Genomic DNA, 19,216 nt, shown 5'->3' with positions numbered 1-19,216 from the left:
GTTAAGGATGTCCCATGCACCGAAATCTAAATCCCATCAGATATAATCGGATTTAGAATTGGTCGGCGGGACATCCGTCACCGTTGTAACAGAGTAACCTGTCCGCCAAGTTCTAAATCAGGCCCTATATATCTTATCAAGGAGTAATGTGCAAACATCCTGTTCAGCCTGTGCATATTGGCTAGAGGAAGTATGAGCACCCCTAGATGTTACCTCCTAACCTACAAGACTAGCAGAACTTTGGTATTCAAAAGCTAATTCTGGTTGCATAGGCTTTTGTTTGCCCATGTTAATATGGATTGTACTTGTTCTGAAGGCAAAGGCAAGAGCGAGGTGGGTATGTGGTGTATCAGCAATGCCAATATCTGCTTCTTGCTGGGTCTGTGCTACACAATCACAGAGTGGGAGTCAGGTGTATAGTCTGATGATCAGATTCGGGCTGCATCTTGCAGGATTCACGTTTCACTATATTGTGTCAGGTTCAGGGATTAGGCAGGTGGAGGAAAATAACAGTAGGGTTGCAGTGACAGTTAATATCTAAGCAAAGTGAGTCCCGCCACTCCACACCCGCCAAGCACTCGCTGCAGCTGGAAATAACAGCGAGGGGCATGAGCAGACCAGCTTCAGCACCAGCAGACAACCTGCTCCTCTGCATCCAATTAATGACACCCCACTGTCTGCTGTGATTAGGCCTTTGATCAACTACTTGGCACAGTCTGCAGGGGGTGTTCCAGGTCCAGGCTACTACAATATCTAAGCACCCAGCTTTGGTAGTCTGGAACAGCCTGAAAAACAGCTGCCATCATGGCAGATGCAGCCTGGCCCGCGCCCCAAGTGTGCCGCATAGGCCAGTATTGTCACTGCCATTCACCTCAAGTTTCAAAGGTTCTGCCTTTGCCAGGAGTGGACATGCTACTATGTGGGGTTCCCGTAACTGCTAGGACCATAAAAGTACAGAAGATACAGGGAAGGAGGCAGAAATCCAGTGGTCCCTACAGAAGCACTGGAAAAGGGTGAGGACGGAGAACAAAAAAAGGTGCTCTATTATGCCTTTAGTCTACAGTGCGAAATAAGTGTTAACACACAGCCCTTACCCTAAAGGTCTTCAACAGCCAGGTTGCCAATTTAATCTCAATTGTATAGTCTGGTTTGGGAACTAGGCAGGACCCACAATCCTGATCTCCCATCTCCCGGATGCAAATTTTTGTTTAATGGATTGGCCACTGTGTTGCAGGCTTCTCAGATATTGTAATTAGGTAAGTCCAAGTTGTCATGTTTAGTTTGAATGTAGTGCCTACTGACTAAGATAAGAACAGCAGGCAAAGTCTAATCGAAAACTTGCAGATTTATGTTTAGTCTTACATTAATAACTGCAATACAGGCCTCAACTCAGTACTTTTTCCGTTTATGCAAAGCTCTTTTCCATCTCATTTCAACTAGCCAAGAGCAAGAAATCTACATGCAAAACCACTCACTATCTACTATTCAGAGATTAAGCCGACCAAATGATGGGTCCAGAGACTGTAAGGCTTGTTACTTTATTAGTCCTACGTGTTCTGATTTCAATTTTTGGGAAGCCTAGTTGCAACTAACCAATCATTGGTCAAAGAGCAACGATCCCACAATGTAGAATCAGTCACACTTCAAGAGAGACATTCCATGGTGGTCCTCTAACTGTACCAAGATCCATTGTGCACCATTCTCCACTCCATTATCATAGGCGTCTGTAATATCTGGTTTTCAGAAGCCATGGCATAAGCTAAAATTAGAGGCCTCTCATTTCACAATGTATGAATTGTACAAGCGGCAACAAATCATGTCAGTGTGCTCAAGCCCCTAGTTCTCTTGTACACTATAAAATATTTGGCAGTATTCTTTTTCACACAAACAATGCTCCACATTAGAATGCACATGGTATTACAAGGAGCAAGCTTGTCTTTCTACAACCCACTGGGCATTCTCATTGAGGATACAGAAAATCAGGTGTGATGGTTGCCTTACATCGATCTCTTTGGATCAGAGAAGAGCTTTGTGTGCCAACTGTGCTTCATGGGGAGGGAAGGTGGAGCCAATTCTAGATATGAAATGCACTCCCACTAAGGCAAAGTTGGTGTATTTTTTCCCACTTCTTTCCCCTTCCCAGTTTATCATCCAAGTTTCAGATATGCTCTCCTTGTACGTTTACCGTAATCACAAAAAACTTGCAGGCAGGGACAAATTTACTTGTTATTTGAAGCAACCAAATATTCACTATTGGTTTCAGGGGTGAATTACTACCCCAAAACTTACTAAATTTATTTATAATAAACTGCAAAATTCAAATCGTCATGCCAACACATATTGCTTATTAAATTACTGGAACACAAACAATAAATTATATATACATCAAATTTACATCTCACATATTAATTACAAAACTCATAAAAACACAAAACATAAATACCCACAAGAAGGGTAATGCCCATCAACATGTCTTTCTATTATGGTCACAATAACACAATTTACACTGTGATCCAATCCATTGTAGGTCACCAAGGGTCTAGCACCCAGCTGTAAAATACCTAACTATTTTTTTACAAGGTATTGTGTAGTGCACCATCAGTTATGTATATCAATTTTTTGTTTCAAAACCCTTGGTCCCACTTATCCGATGTCGACGCGTTTCGGCCTCACAATTCTTGGCCTCCTCAGGACTTTCAGGGGGCACTGGCACCTCTACAACAATTAACGCACAAATTAAAATCATGACGTCTACATAGATTCATTCTCTATGCAGCTACAAATGTGCAGAGCATCAATCCCAAAATTATTTTTATATATACACCGTTATACCTCTATTAGGAATGTGAAATTACTCCTTCAAATTCCTAAATAGGTCCTTCTCTTCCCAATCACTTAATCTCGATACCTCCATAAGTAAACACAACACCAAAGCAACACCGTGTGTCTCAATATATTAATTAGCCATGCCACTCAAACATGCAGCACACTCAGTGAGTCCCATTGTGTGCAATGCCTTTCTTACCTTTGTCTGAAATCCATACTTTAACTGAAGAATTAGTTTCCAATTAATTCTACTCTTAAGCAAAGAAAAGGAGAAAACAAGAAAAGAACAGAAGAGAAAGAAGAGAAACTTGCTTTATTGTTATTATAAAGCCACAAGTGTCCTTTTCAAGGGTACGCTCGAGCTAAGTGTTTTCCTCTCACCTATTTACCACAGACGCTATGTCATAAACTCGATTTTGCTATCCGTTCGGTATTAACCCTGCAGGGGTACATTAAACATAACAAAATTTTAGATTAAGTTACCGACGATCCTTAAATCGGTTTATTCTAATTATTTTTGTTAATGTTCCACTGTCGAACTTGGGTTTTCAACATAGTTTATCTCACTTACTTGGACTTTTTTCTCGACGGTCCGTGTAACCCGTGGCATATTCGTTGCTATCGATACAGCTCAAGGCTGCTCTACTGATTTAACATAGCCTCAGGAAACGCCGTCTTGCACGCAGCAGCGTTTTAGATTGTTACCGGGCGTACACTAGCCCGCATTTGTTTCTCATTAATGACGAACGGTAAGCGCCATATTAGAAGGACTATGCCTTGTATCTCCTCTTATATTTAATTTAATCATCTTCCGCAATAAACAGACCTATTCTTTAGTCCGTTATTTCCCTGAAACGCAATCAAGAAACCTGCATTGTTGGAATAGCCCAAAGCTTACAAACTCTGTTTCTAACACATTTTTCCTAATTTTAAGCCAAAAGGTTTATACATTGATCCGTTCTGGTGGCCATCTTAAGAGAATTTTTCAAAGGTTAATACCCAGCTGTTATACCTATAAAATGTTGCCTAAGCCTACCGAATTCACTACTACATGCTAGCTGCTATTCAAAGCCTGTAAGTAAAAAACATAAATACAATCTCTCATAGCTTGTTCACACACCCATAAATCTTCAACATAATCGAAAAAGTCACATTCCAAACCTCCTTTCATTGTATTCTCATGATTATTATCTCAGTTTCAATTTACATGAACATTTAGAGTTACATTACTCCTTGTATGTTTAGTCACATAGTTCCACTGTGGCTTGTGGTAACTAAACAGTACCTTGATTATAATAGGTACTGTATGCCTGGTAATGTGTAGCCATGTGACGATGGATTCTGAGAATGTATGAGATCATATCTGGAATGTACAGGGAGGTAAAAGATCAGACGGACTTGCTGGCTGCTATAGGGCTACTAATGTATCGACTTGGCCAATAAAAGAATTCTTGTTCAACTTGTTGGATTCCGCCTGGATATACTTTTAAGCTACTACTGCTGCATGTATGCTCTTCACATGGCCCAGTCAAGTTTGGTGTTCAGATTTTGTCAGACGAGCAGAGAAGCCCAATTGTCAATCTTGTAACTAGTACCCACCTAATTTCCAGAGAGAAGGATAGTATTTAGATTCTGGTCCTTGCCTCACAATCGCTGTGTTTAGGATTCTTAAATACTGTCCTAAAAACATCTTAATTTTTTAACGATAACTAATATTTTGTGTCGGCTGGCAGAAACCTACTATAAAGAAATACAGAAAAAAACAGTTTGGGTTCCGTTAATGCAGTTAGGACAAGTAAATACATGCACTCTCTTCCTCTCTTGAACATACATTATTATTAAATTCTTCATTTAACAAACTGTGCATTTGGGCAGTATTAACTGGCAACTATCAGGACAAGAACCCCAAACCTGTTTTATTCTTAACATCCCTCTCTGAGATCTGAATGTTGTTTTTCAGTGAACTGCTCCCTAAATCTTTTGAAGCTGTGCCATTTTTATGCACATCGTTACAGTTTTTCACATTGTGATTAAGTCAGCCCAAAGGGTAGAGAAGTTCAGGCTGTGTCAGCAACACAAAGGATAAAAGTTGTATTAAACTCTATGTTTTTTCCAAAAGTTGTTGTGTCAGTTTTCAGAGGCATTTCTCAGTTTTGACATTAATGAACCAGGCAAGGAAACAACAAAGTCCTAGAGTACTCAGTGGATCATTTAGGCCCTCATTACTACATTGGTGGTAAATGCTGCTTACCGCCGTGCAGAAGACCGCCAACACACCGGTGCGGCCGTGGAATTCCGCCACATCTATTGCGACCCACAGCTCGGAATCTGCCAAAATCTAGACACCCACACAAGTCCGCCACACCAAAGGTCAGTGATAAACTGGCGATAACAAAACCTCCACTGTAACGCCAACAGGAATACGCCCACACTATCATGACCCACGAATCCACGCGGCGGTCTTTCAACCGCGGTAAACCATTGGCGGTACACACCGCTGCGCTCAAAATACACACACATTTACAAAACACAACCACATTGGACAATTCCAAATACACACACCTGATACACATACACACACCACTCCCACACACCCAATACAATACAAAACAACCACCCACATCACCCACAAACCCTTACTACCAAAAATGTAGACAAAGGCCAGAGAGACAGCACAGCAAAGACAACACCAGAATACAGAGGCACACAACACCATCACACATACACATCCACGCACAAAACACCGCACACCCCCAAACATCACCCCACACATCACAACACACACCATCTCACACATCACCCACACAACCCCATCGTACCGCAAAGACACCCCAAGTTTTCTGAGGAGGAGCTCAGGGTCATGGTGGAGGAAATCATCCGGGTAGAGCCACAGCTATTCGGATCACAGGTGCAGCACACCACCATAGCTAGGAAGATGGAGCTCAGGCGCAGAATCGTGGACAGGGTCAACGCAGTGGGACAGCACCCAAGAACACGGGATGACATCAGGAAGAGGTGGAACGACCTACGGGGGAAGGTGCGTTCCGTGGTCTCAAGACAACACATCGTGGTTCAGAGGACTGGCGGCGGACCCCGAGCTCTTCCCTCACAACTAACAACATGGGAGGAGCAGGTCTTGGCCATACTGCATCCTGAGGGCCTCGCAGGAGTACCAGGAGGAATGGACTCTGGTAAGGCAAACCTTAACTATTACAACCTCCACCCTACCTGCATGCTATCACATAACCCCACCCTCACCCTCACCCCCATCACTCCAACTCCTCACATATGTCTCACTGTCACAAACCACCCATCCCAACACCAAGCCCTGCATGCAACAACAAAGCATGGACACCCATCACCAATGCATGGCCACTACACATATCCACACAGACCCCTAAACAATTTGCACACAAGGTCCTACACAGGAATGCAAGCACTGGGGTACAGGGTCACCCACCCATTGCACACCATGGCACACACAGATGCAATAATCATGCCTTTACACCCCTGCAGGACCCCTACCCAACGTCACCGGACAGGAGGTTCCAGACATGTCCACTCCACCCACAGAAGAGGCCCACAGTGTTGACAGCAGCTCTGTCCAACTGGATCTAGATGACCAGCCCGGCCCATCCTGGACCTCGAGACAGTCGGTTCCCCTCACACTGGCACAAGCCACAACAGAGCCTCCCCCCTCTGGAAACACCAGCACAGCACCCACCCAGCGGGCCCATCCCTCTGTCTCCAGGACACGTCAAGCAGCAGTGTGTCCACCACTACAGGGAACCCAGGCTAACCCACCACCCCAAGAACAGCAGGGACCTGGGGGCAGTGGTAGTGGGCACACGGTTCAGGGTACAGAGGCCTAGGAACACAGGGGAACTGGGAGGGATGCTGTGCGACGGGGAGGACAGGCCCAGGGAACCCCCTCTCTACAAGGCCCTCTCCAACATCATGGGAGCCTACCACCATTCCCAGCAGACAATGGCAATGGTACTGGCCAGGTTTCAGGAGACCCAGCGGCTGCAGGAGGAACAGTATTTGGGGTTCAGGGAGGAACTCAAATCCATCAATACAGCCCTGGGCACCATTGTAGGGGTGCTAACGGAACTCGTGAACACTAGGAGGGCTACTGTGGCTCAACAAGGGGCCCCTGACACTAGCCTGGACGATGAACTGCCCGCCACCTCCGCCGGCGCTAGTGGACAGGAGGCACCGCCACAGGACCACGACACCAGCACCCCACCTCCTGCAGATGGAGAACCACCCCGCAAGCGGTCCCTGAGATCCAGGACAAAGACAGAGAACAATGCCAAGACCCCCGCCAAGAAATGAGACCACCCTGATTGTCATCCTTCTGTCCCACTTTGTCACCCTGTCCATCCTTAAACTGCCCCAGCTCCACTTCCTATGCCCCTTTGGACAATGCACCTGTGAGACTAATAGACTGGACTCTGCCATGGACATTCCTCCACCATCACCCCTGACCATTTTACAACCCCCTACACTATTTAGCGCTTAAATAAACACCCTTAAATCACAAAACAATCTGGAGTCAGTCTGTGCATTCACAAATGTGTATTTGCAATAACTGAGGGAAATAGCAATGTCCATTGTATTGTCAACATACCTATGTCACACAGCTCTAGTCCATGAGGAAACATAGCAGAGGTCACACAGTGGGACCCACATCTGTGAAATCGAAAGGGAAAGTGACAAATCAGGGTCCATACACTGGGTGAAAGTGGCAGACAGATGAGAGGTAGAACAAGTGTATCAGATGTAGGAGGCAGTGATGTCTTCTTACCTGTGTCTCACTGGAAGTATTGATGAATCACGGTGTTTCTGTTGTCGATATCCTCTTCTTCTGCCTCCTCTTCTTCACTGTCCACAGGCTCCACAGCTGCCACAACACTTCCTTCAGGACCATCCTCCTGCAGAAAAGGCACCTGTCGTCGCAAAGCCAAGTTGTGCAGCATACAGCAGGCCACGATGATCTGGCACACCTTCTTTGGTGAGTAGAATAGGGAACCACCTGTCATATCGAGGCACCTAAACCTGGCCTTCAGGAGGCCGAAGGTCCTCTCTAAAACCCTCCTAGTTCGCCCATGTGCCTTATTGTACCGTTCCTTTGCCCTTGACCTGGGATTCCTCACTGGGGTCAGTAGCCATGACAGGTTGGGGTAGTCAGAGTCACCTGCAAATGTCGAGGGACAACTGTTAGGCACACACTAACCCTTAGTGACAACCCCAGACCCAGACAAATATTCACACTGTATAGGGTCCATGTCCTCACCTATTAGCCACACACAGTGCCTCTGGAGCTGTCCCATCACATAAGGGATGCTGCTATTCCTCAGAATGTAAGCGTCATGCACTGAGCCAGGAAACTTGGCGTTCACATGGGAGATGTACTGGTCGGCCAAACACACCATCTGCACATTAATTGAATGGTAACTCTTACGGTTTCTGTACACCTGTTCACTCCTTCGGGGGGGGACCAAGGCCACATGTGTCCCATCAGTGGCACCTATGATGTTGGGGATATGTCCCAAAGCAGAGAAGTCACCTTTCACTGTAGGCAAATCCTCCACCTGAGGGAAAACGATGTAGCTGCGCATGTGTTTCAGCAGGGCAGACAACACTCTGGACAACACGTTGGAGAACATAGGCTGGGACGTCCCTGATGCTATGGCCACTGTCGTTTGAAAAGACCCACTTACCAGGAAATGGAGTACTGACAGGACCTGCACTAGAAGGGGGATACCTGTGGGATGCCAGATAAATGACATCAGGTCTGGCTCCAACTGGGCACACAGTTCATGGATTGTGGCACGGTCAAGTCTGTAGGTGACAGTTACATGTCACTCTTCCATTATAGACAGGTCCACCAGCGGTCTTTACACCGGAGGATGCCGCCATCTCCTCACCTGCCCCAGCGGACGTCCTCTATGGATGAGAACAGCGAGCAGAGGGTCAGCCAACACTGAGGTATGAAAACACAACTTTATTCCACACATTTGTCAATCCGCTATGTGCCTGTCTTATTGTGTATGCAAGGCCTAGATATGTGTGACGCATTTGAAATTAATGCCATGTGGCCCCCTGAAATGGCGGCTGCCTGACCTGTAAGGTGGGACAATGGGATACGAGGTAACTGCGCTGGCGTTGTACACCATCCCAGTAGGCGGTCGAAGACCGCGGCGCAATCCTGCATTGGTTAACATTGGACTCTATGGGTCCCAGGAGCCAATGCCGATGAACGCTGGTGGTGACGGTACGCACCGCCGCGGACGTGACCGCCATTTTCTCTCTGTTCACTCACTTGATACCTGATCTTCGACAGGAGAGTACCTACACTGCAAGTGCTGCTGTGACCTCAGTCTGGAAGCGACAATGGCTACAGTGTCTGGGGAAAGGGTCCCTGCCATCACTTCGGAGGAGTTGGACAAACCAGTGGATGGGGTCCTCCCCCAGTACACGCTACTCTACGGTCCTCCAGACAAACAGGTGAGTACACTGTGAGCATGCTGTATGGGCAATGCCTGTTTGGAGTGGTGTGGATGGGAGAATGGGGGCGGGAATGAGGCGTTCATGAAACGACGGTGAGTGTATGTGCATCAGGGCAAGGGTGGGAACGTGGGTCTATGACAGTGACGGTCTGGACGGTTATATATTTTCCTTTTCCCCTGTACTATTCCTCTAGGTCAGCGCCCACCAGAAGAAGGATATTTGGCGTGCCATCGCCAAGGAAGTCCGGACTCTGGGGGTCCACGACAGACGGAGCACCCACTGCCGTAAAAGATGGGAGGACATTCGCCGATGGAGCAAGAAGACGGCGGAGGCCCAGATGGGGATGGCCTCCCAATGTGGGAGGGGTGCCCGTCGCACCATGACCCCCCTGATGTTCCGGATCCTGACAGTGGCGTATCCGGAGTTGGATGGGCCCTTGAGGGCATCACAGCAGCCACAAGGGGGTGAGTACACTCTCATTCAGCTGATTCAGCGCGCATGGGAGGTGTCTGGGTGGGGGAGGTGGGCAGTGGGTTACCCTAGGCCAGGGCGAGTTTTGCAGGCAAGGACCCTTTGTGAGGCAGGCTCAGTGGCACCCCATCCCCACCAGTGGTAAGAGCCATCTACCCCTAGTCAGGCTCCTGTGACTTCCATGTGTGCAGCAATCGGGCATAGGCCTTGTACTTCATGGCCCTGTGATTAATTAGGGAACTCTTAGTGCATGGTGTAGTGCAGATGGCTGCTGTGTCTGTAGTGTCCGCCAGCGGTAGCGGTATTGCATACACTGAACATGTCTTTCTACTTTCTCCCCCCTCCCCTTTTTGTGGTCTCCCTGTTCTTGTGTGCATTAGCATCATCAGGCGGAGGAGCAGTGCCACCGGAGCAGGAGGGAGCTGCATCCCACATGGCCCTGGAGGGCGAGACTACGGACTCCAAATTCACCAGTGGGACGGAGGGCGAGGGGAGCTCCACGGCGGGGACAGGAGCTGAGACCAGCGACACCGACTCCTCCTCTGATGGGAGCTCCCTTGCGGTGGCGGGCCCCTCTGTGCCCACCGCATCTACAGGCGCCGCCACCCCCACTGCCAGCACCGCCTTCCCAGCAGCCCCTCAGCGTGTATCCGGCGCCGCTCACCCAGGAGGGTGGGCATCTCCTTCGCCCCAGGCACCTCAGCCCCTGCTGCCCTCAGCGAGGAGGCCATTGGCCTCCTTAGATCCCTCACTGTTGGGCAGTCTACCATTCTGAATGCCATCCAGGGTGTAGAGGGGCATTTGCAACACACCAATGCATACCTGGAGGGCATTCATTCTGGTCAGGCAGCCCAACAGCGAGCTTTTCAGACTCTGGCCTCAGCACTGATGGCAGCCATTGTCCCTGTTTCCAGCCTCCCCCCTCCAACTTCCTCCACCCAGACCCAATCCCCAGTACCTCAGCCTATCCCAAGCACACCATCAGACCAGCATGCACACACCTCAACACACAAGGGTAGCTCTGGCAAACATAAGCACCACTCATCCCACAGGCACTCACACAAGCATCATACCCATGCAGACATGCCAACATCCACTGTCTCCACTGTGTCTCCCTCCCTGTCACGTCTCCACTCACACCTGCATGCACTACATCTTCAGCCACTACCTCCATCACCAGCATGCCCATCACCACACACCGCTCACATGCACTCACCACCCCACTACCATTCACACATCCCCTGTGTCCTCTCCCAGTGTGTCTGTGAGCCCTCCTCCCAAAGTACACAAATGCAGTCACACACCCACCCAACAGCCATCCACCTCACGACAGCCTCTAGCCCATGCATCTTCACCCAAAGTCAGCAAACATACACCTCCTACAACCACTACCTCTTCCTCCACTCCCAAACCCCCTCCATCTACCCATCCCAGTGTGTCTAAAAAACTTTTCCTGTCAAACCTTGACCTCTTCCCTACACCTCCCCTACCCGTTCTGTCCCCTAGGACCTGCCTGTCCAGGTCCCAACCCAGCACCTCAGCCACCACATCACCGGGATCAGTGGTGCCAGCAGTAACCGGCTTCTGGAGTGCGCCAAGCAGCAGGGCAGCCAGTGTGCCAAGAAGCCAGCACAAGGACATTCCTCCACCTCAAAAAGTAAAGAAGTTGGCCACAGCCCGGAGGGAGAAGGCCAAAACACCTGCCACCAAGGGCTCTCCCAGGACTACAGTTTAGTGGCAAGACAGCTGTGCCACCATCCAAGATGGGCAAGGGCCAGAGGAAGAAAGGGAAGTCGCCACCAACCTGCACGGCGGACAAGACCACCACCGGCACCACCACGGGCACCGCCGCCCAGGACACCACCGCCAGCAGCATGCTCACAGAGCCAGCCACCAGCACCGCCGCCCAGGACACCGCCGCCAGCAGCACGCTCACAGAGCCAGCCACCAGCACCGCTGCCCAGCACACCGCCGCCAGTAGCACGCTCACAGAGCCAGCCACCAGCACCCCTGCCCAATGAGCGCCGCAAGCACCGCCGCCACTGAGGCTGCAGCCAGCGGCCACGCCACATCCTGTGCCAGTGGCACCACCGCAGACATGGCTGGTGGTCAGTTCCAGGGGCCTGGACAGCTTCCATGTTGGCCCACCGTCCGTGGAGAATGACATCCACTACCTCTGTCCTTGGCAGGATGAAGCACTCTGGGCACAAAGCCTCTTCCAGAACCAGTGGAGAATGACATCCACTACCTCTGTCCTTGGCAGGATGAAGCACTCTGGGCACAAAGCCCCCTCCAGAACCAATGGAGAATGCCATCCACTTGAGAGACTGTGGCTTTGCACTCCCCAGGATGAAGCAGTGGGCAAACCACCCACTGGAGAGACTTGAGAGACTGTGGCTTTGCACTCCCCAGGATAAAGCAGTGGGCAAACCACCCACTTGAAACACTTGAGAGACTGTGACTTTGCACTCCCCAGGATAAAGCAGAGGGCAAACCACCCACTTGAGAGACTTGTAAGACTGTGGCTTTGCACTCCCCAGGATACCTCAATGGGCATGGAGCCCCCTCGTAGAGCTGGCGTCATGCACTCGTCCGGCTGAGGTGCCCCCCTTCCTTTCCCCCTGAGGTGCCTGTTTTATTTCAATCTGATGCCCCAGCAGTGTTCTCTCCGTTTGGATCGAGTATCTTGTGTGGGCCTCGCCCATGCATTTTGGGCCCAGTGGTCCACGGACAATGTAGGTGCAGTACATGGACTTGAAATCTTGGTGTACATATTTGTTAATAGTGTATATATATTTTTTTGACTAATGGATTTTTACTCATTACAATCGTTCAAATCATTTCCTTTTGTCCTTGCGTTCTTCCAGGTGGGGTTGGGGGGTGTAAATGTAATGTTTCAACATGTATTTTTGTGTATGTTGTGTGTGATGGTGGGGGTGGGGGTGTTGCGTGTGTGTGTCACTCTCTTTTCCCTCCCCCCTCCCCTGTGTCGTAGGTGCAGTACTCACTGTGGTGGTCGCCGCCCTCTGTCATGTTCCTGGTAGAGGAGCAGGAAGAGAATGGCAGGTAGAATTTGGAGTTTCTGCTCCATGGCGTCCTGGTTCCTTGTGGGGTGTGTAAAGGTGAGCGTTTTCCCTTCCATGTCCTGTTTCCGCCGTGTTTTTGTTCGTGTTGAATCCGCCCCGGAAAAGGTGGCGGATTGGCCTCTTAAATTGGTGTGGGCGGTACATGCTGTTTGTTTCTACCGCCGTGGCGGTCGGAGTGTTAAAGTGGCTGTCTATGTTAGCAGTTTCCGCCACGGTCATAATTCCATTTTTTTTACCGCTGGCCTGTTGGCGGTCTTACCGCCGCTTTAACACCGACCGCCGGGGTTGTAATGAGGGCCTTAATGTCTTATGGAATGTTACACACTCCAAGACACCTTCACTCCATATGACATTTACTGACACTGTCTACAAACACTTTGCTTTGGTTATTTAATTGAGGTTTACCTGCGTCACTCTGTTCAAGCTGTGCGTAAGAACCTATTTGTCAATACTGCATACTGAATCTCATGCAGCCATCTTCATGTACATGTAATACATAGGAATCTTCCATTTCTTAGGGCTGTGCAGATTTCTGAGTTTTTGGAATTCACAACCATTTTTTTCACGTACAAATGTTCATTTTAAGATCAGAAAATTGTAGTACAATTGCAAATGCTCTTGCTAGCATACATGGCTGTACATACACATTGTCTGTATACTCCAGATATCAAGTGTTTGCCTTGGATGTTGCAAGTAGTTATTGTTTGAGGTGTCTCTTCAAGTCACAAGATCTCCTAAGACTCCCCCCTCATAGTAAGAATGCACATGTTCACCACTCCATTATTAGATTATTTTTCTCCACCATCAGGTTCAGATGCATATCGCTTACGCCACCAGACTGGATGCTTTCACATTCGTACTGCAGGCTTCTGCTGTAAGAACTTTGATCCCCATCACCAAGAGAAGTGTCTTCAGCTGCAACGTCCAACAAGAATTTCAAAACAACACCGGGGAACATTGAACACTGCTTTCCTCACAGTCAGGGTACTAACATTCCTTTGGGGCTTTGTCTTCACGCTTTCCATCAGCTTCCGAAAAGGAGAACTACAAAGGGTGATGGAATGTACGTCCTTTAAAAAGTGCCTCGAATGTGACTCGAAATATTACATGGCCGATGCTCACACTGTCTGCAATCTGTGCTTTCCCCGGATTTACTTGGTGTTCTACTGTAAGAAGATGCTTAAGCAGTGTAGAGATTGATGCAGTGACAATTCATCGACATCACACCTGACATTTTTCATGAGGCCAATCCCCTTGGTGTTGAGGAGGATGGGCAGGAAGAAGTAGAGTCTCCGGGCCTACTCGCACACCAGACTAGCCTAGAGCAACCGGGGATACTTCTCCACCAGATAAGGAGAGCAAAAGTATTGATGTGGACAAAATGGTTGTAGTGGGAGCCACTACACGCTGGAGGATCCCTATTTTTTGTTGGCCTTCTATCCATATACAAAAGGGCCTAATAGCGGGAGATGTAGAGACTTCTACTGCATCTACTGGAACAATTCAGGAAGAGGCAGGAGGAAATTGTATCAGAGGGGAAGGTAATTTCCAAGGCAACTATACAGTGCACCCCAGACGCTGTGGATACAGCAGCCATAGAGGTGATCAATTGTCACTTTACATAGGCACTGTTGGCTACCTTTCTCCTATTTTATGTCAGACGTGCAACAGCACCTTGTTAATATACCTTTGGATGGGAATACCTTTTTGGACGACTAAATGTTGGGAAGAAAAAAAACCCACAGGAATAGCCAATATTATGGGCAAACATTATTTCCAAGGGGCTCCTTTCGGAGGAAACACTACAGAGGCCAGGTAAAGGCCTCCTTCCCTGACAGGCCCGGTCCTACCAATACCAGCAGCAATCCTACCACCAGAAGGCAGGGAGGTGATACTCATGTGGCTTATACTGGGTCAGCACCAATAGAGGTAAAGGCATAGGTACTCCCAATAAGTGAGCATCCGCTACAAAGCACTGACTTTCAACAAATTCCCACCAGTCGCACTACACATGTCAGGGGAAACTACAGTGGTTTCTTCCACACTCTGACGCCATGACATTAGACCCCGGGGTTCTAAGCATAATAGAACAGGAGTGCTACCCTAGAACCCCTCCTACTTCGACAAGAAAAGGTGAAAGCCATCCTCCTCAAAGGGGCCATAGAGCAGGACAAAGGGTTGTACTCCATGTACTTTCTAGTCCGCAAGAAGGACGGCTCCCTAAGACCAGTTCAGATTTCAGGCCCCTTTACAGATGCATCCTATCAGAACATTTCCATTTACATACACCAGATGTTATCCTGCAGTTGCAGCAAGTCAGCTTCATGCCTGCTACCCATCCATCAAGCTCACTGGCCTTACCTGCTCTTCCTCGTAAATGGACAACAATACCAGTTCAAGGTACTATCCTTCAGAGTCACAATGGCTCCAAGGGAGTTCACAAAATGCCTAGCCGTCCACCTTAGAAGGGGAGGCATGTTTGTGTTTCCCTATCTAGATGATTGGCTAGTCAAGAGTGAGTCAAGCTGTTTATTTGGCGATTGCACAAGCTAGGATTTACAACAAATGTCACCAAGGTCCACCTCCCGCCTATCCAAGTTCATCCCTTCCCAGGATCAAAGTAAATACAGTCACTTTTAAGGCTTACCCCCAATCCACAAAGAGTGCTATCTTTCCAGCAGCTACTGCCTGTTTTTCAGCCAAATCACCTTCATCCAGTCAAAACAGTGATGCGTCTCTTAGGAATGATGACTTCTTCTTTCATAGCTAGAGTTCCCCATGGCAGAATGCACATGTGCCCATTACAACAGTGTCCTTTCATACGGTGGTCACAAGTGGAGGGTCATCTACAAGATCTAGTGTTGATAAGGGACAGTACTCATCACTTTCTGCAGTAATGAAATAGCAACAATTTGATGCAAAGCAGGCCCCCTTGCAGGCCCCATTCCGCAAGTGAACATTACCACAGACGCCTCCCCCTCTGGCTGGGGGGACGGAAGTGCATATCTCCTCACCATGACAGTGCAGGGTCTTTGGTCACCCCAGCAGCAGAAGTTTCACATCAACTACCTCAAACTTCTGGCCATCCACCTAAACCTCAAAGCCTTCTTTGAGAACAGTCATGGCAAATTGGTACTCACCAAAATTGACAACATGACCGCCATGTATTATCTGCAGGAGGCAGTCACCTGATGCAGCTGTCAGCACTAGCACAAAAGATTTAGAATTGGGTACTTCACCATCTGATACACTTCAAGTGGAGTACCTCCTGGGAGTGGACGACTTTGCAGACGTGCTGAGCAGTATGCATCACCAAGTTCACTGGTGGGAACTTCACCCACGAACCCTACTCCATTACTACCAGCAATAGGGCTGTCCGCAAATAGACTTATTCGGCAACAAAATGAAAACGCAAATTGCCTTCTTCTTCAGATGTCTACACCCAAAATACATTGACAGTGCCTTGTGGAAGATATGGTCAGGGATATTTGCCTACCCATTTCCTCCTCTCCCACTCATTCCAAATGTGGTGAGAAAGCCATGGCAAACATCCCTTGCCCCGAGCGTGGAGCTCCCACATAGGCCAGACAACCGTGGTTCTCAACACTACTTGAGATGTCGGTTATCCCACATGAAAGGCTCCCCAGCAGGCTGGACCTTCTCACTCAGGAACAGGGCAAAATCAAACTTCCAGAACAACTTAAACTAGAAATTTGGCACCTGAGGTCTTAGAATGTGGTTATCTACATCTTCCACAACAATGAATCGGTATTCAAAAGGAAGCTCGCAGACCTGCTGCTAGTGCTTTTTACGCAGCAGATTGGAAGAGATTTGTCCACTTCTGGAGCTCCAAGAATATGGACCCTCTTAAACTGTGCTACAAGACATTGTTTGTTGTTTGCTCCACTACAGAAGTCAAAGTAAGCATATATTTCCAACTGCGTACATCATGCACCCATTGCCAAATAAATGCAAAATAGAGTGCATTCTTCTCTCTTCAGACTTTCGGTATTCAAAGCCTTTATGGAAGAATTTTAAAGAGTGATTTCACCTAGGGTGACACCTGCTGTTCTATGGCACCTCAGTGTTGTACTCACAAGGCTCGAGGGTCCTCCATTGAAGCCACTGCATTCCAGTCCTCTACAATTTCTTGCTTGAAAAATAGCTTTCCTTACAGCCTTTTCTATTGCTAAGATGCATAAATGAGCTGCAAGCCCTCACTTTATAACAAACCCATTTATACAAGTTTATGCGAATAGGGTTGCCCTCAGAACTGATCCTAAACTCCTTCCCAGGGTGGTCTCTCCTTTCTACCTTAATCAAGCAATTGTTCTACCAGTTTTTCCCCTCACCCAGAGTCCGTGGCTGGAAGAGCTCTTCATACCCAGACATTAAAAGAGCCTTGATGTACTACACAAACAGAACCAAGCCTTTTCTTAAAACTCAAATGCTTTTTTCACTTTTGATAAACCTCATAAAGGCCACAGTCTACCAAAAGCTAGCGTAGCTAAATGGATCATTAAAAGTGTCCAAACATGTTACCATAAAGCATCCCCATAAGCCAAACATTACTACAAAGAAGGGAGCAACCATCGCATACCTAGGGAATGTTCCCTAACATTTATAGGGCAGTTACAAGATCAACTCCACACACGTTTACCAAGCATTACTGCATGGAGTTCATTGCCTGTCAACAGGCTAGAGTGGTTCAAACAGCATTAAGAACTCTGTTTCAGACATCTGCATCATCCATTGACTAGCCACTGGTTTAGGGGAATGCTGCTTTATAGTTCATGCAGAGCATGTGCATCTGCATCTACACACGCTGCGAACGGATTATGTTACTCACCCTGTAAGCATTTGTTCATAGCTTTTAGTGCTGTAGATTCACACATGCCGTCCGCCCCCCTTCCCAGAGTCATCTCTGTAACATTAAGTATTCACCATATTTTTATACACTATTTGCACAGTCACCACATTCTTGCTACTAGTCATTATATACTTACACTCACCTGCTATGCGGAAAACACTCCCCCCGTGGAAAAGTCTCTCGCCCTACTTCGCAACCATTTTGGGGGCTATTCCCCTCCCTTTCCTACTATAGAAACATAATTACTCCTACATTTGCTGATAGCAAATCTGTGACCTTTTCCAGACTAGAACAGGATCAGAGACAAGTTAATCAAACCCAAAACGTGAAGGTTTATGGGTGATAACCTCACTGGAAGTTAGTATCCACTCCTCCGGTCTTGTAAATTTACTCAGACTTTTTTGTGAGTAAAGACTTGATACATAACTGATCGACAGGCAGTAGTAACGCTCTACTCTCAGATTTTTTTCTGAGCTTAGTTTCCATGTGTTTAACCTGTAGGAACATGTTGTAGAGCATGAATAGCAGACATAATGGACGGAGAGGCCCAGGCCACCTCGGGGAGGGAAGGAACACAGCACTTACTGTAGAAGCCGCTAGTGTTTAGATGCACTTTGTAGATCATGGCAGTAGATCAGCCTAGCTCCAAAACTCAGCCGAGCCCTGCAATCCGTGCCAGTTGCGTGGTCGGTGCCGTTTGGCGTTCTTGCATCGTGAGCCGCCGGCTCTCCGGTGCGGGTCCGTTGATACAACAGTAATCATTAGAGGGGGTAGCGTGAGCTGCCATGGGCTATCCGGTGACTTCGGGCTTTCTCAGTTTCTGCAGCTCCCCGAGGACCATGCCGCTAGCCCCAGCCAGGAACTTCACTCTCTTTATTTCACAGTGCACAGTTGGATTCTCTTCCAGTGCGGTCAGCTCACCGCGCACCACCAGAGTCATTGGGATGTGGGGTTGACCACTAGCAGGACGAGCACTGCTTACTTGGGTCGTTGTGAATTCATGATTGCCTCTAGAGGTGGTGGTTTGGCGGGAGACCGCCCGGACAATGGTGATGCGGGGTAGGCCGCACCGTTTCATGTAGGCTTCTCCATCTTGTTTCTCCTCGCTCTTCATGACTGAAGTAACTTGGAAATGGTGAGTCAGCTGGTGGATGACGCTTGTTACTCTGAAAATGTAGGTGAATCCTGTGGAGCTCGTACGGATCACGTCCGTGTGACCAAGTTAATTCTGAAGAGTCTAAATGAGAAAGAATGCAGAAAGTATTTACAATGGTGAGTTACCTTTTTACTTTCCTGACAGTTGTCACAAAATAAGTATAAAATAAATAAATACAGTACCAAAAAAAACTACCATCTTGTACTCCAAGTTGCAAATGCTGGTGACTTTTTTCATTGTTACCTGTGGAAAGGGTAGTGCTGGTTGATTAATGTATTTGTTTCTCAATCT

General features: G+C 48.0%; 1 protein-coding gene across 2 annotated transcripts in view; it reads left to right on the top strand.

Annotated features, from left to right (window-relative positions):
* The window catches only part of LOC138301015 (uncharacterized), a 196,945-nt gene that overhangs the window by 175,157 nt on the left and 2,572 nt on the right, over positions 1-19,216 (top strand). The gene's annotated exons all lie outside the window — the stretch shown is intronic.

This window comes from Pleurodeles waltl, chromosome 6 (genome assembly GCF_031143425.1).
Source record: "Pleurodeles waltl isolate 20211129_DDA chromosome 6, aPleWal1.hap1.20221129, whole genome shotgun sequence".
NCBI lineage: Eukaryota > Metazoa > Chordata > Amphibia > Caudata > Salamandridae > Pleurodeles > Pleurodeles waltl.
Note: the sequence above shows the minus strand (reverse complement) of the source record. Positions and strands in the feature narration are given on the sequence as shown.